Source organism: Penaeus monodon, chromosome 25 (genome assembly GCF_015228065.2).
Source record: "Penaeus monodon isolate SGIC_2016 chromosome 25, NSTDA_Pmon_1, whole genome shotgun sequence".
In the NCBI taxonomy this organism is placed as follows: Eukaryota; Metazoa; Arthropoda; class Malacostraca; order Decapoda; family Penaeidae; genus Penaeus; species Penaeus monodon.
In genome coordinates, this window is record NC_051410.1 from 33193874 (window position 1) to 33194486 (window position 613).

The following is a 613-nucleotide window of genomic DNA, read 5'->3' on the forward strand; positions in this document are numbered from 1 at the left end:
GTTACTTTCTCTAGTTTCTTCTGATTCTCTTGCTCCTTCCCCCACTATTACATGCACTTATTGTTATTAAGGGTATCATCTGTCATGTCTAAAAAATCAGTTGGCATATAATATTTATTTTTCAACTTATTCCCTATTTTGCACAGATGTTCCCTCATAAATATTATTCCGCTCCTACAGTAAGTAAGACCGCAGTAAATAATATGTGTATTTACCATTTTTTTTTCTTCTTTTTTTAAATCAAAATGATGCAAATTCTGATCATAAAAAAAGAGAGAATCTTGATACTTGATCTTACTATTATTGGGGGGGGGGGGACACTAAGGAGAGAAATTAGCAACATATATCTGGTATTTCTGTTGAGATTATAACTTAATTCAGATCTATTTAACAATACAAATGGCTGAAATTTCAGTCTTTCAAATTGTGAAATCTATGACTGATCCATCAGTCATACTGAATCATTAGACTAGGTTTGGATAGTAATTAATATTATCAAACTTATCCAATGAAAAGAAGGCCTGATTAGCTTGTCAAATTTAGTGGAGATGAGGTCGTATTTAGTAAGAATTTCCTGTAGTTTCAGTCTTCAATGTTGTCATCCCTATTTCAT

The 613-nt window shown here is 31.6% G+C and overlaps 1 protein-coding gene across 1 annotated transcript in view; it reads left to right on the forward strand.

The window, feature by feature from the left end:
* LOC119589154 (phosphatidylinositol 4-phosphate 5-kinase type-1 beta-like) overlaps positions 1–613 on the forward strand; it is a gene marked incomplete in the record, with an annotated part of 149444 nt that overhangs the window by 83340 nt on the left and 65491 nt on the right.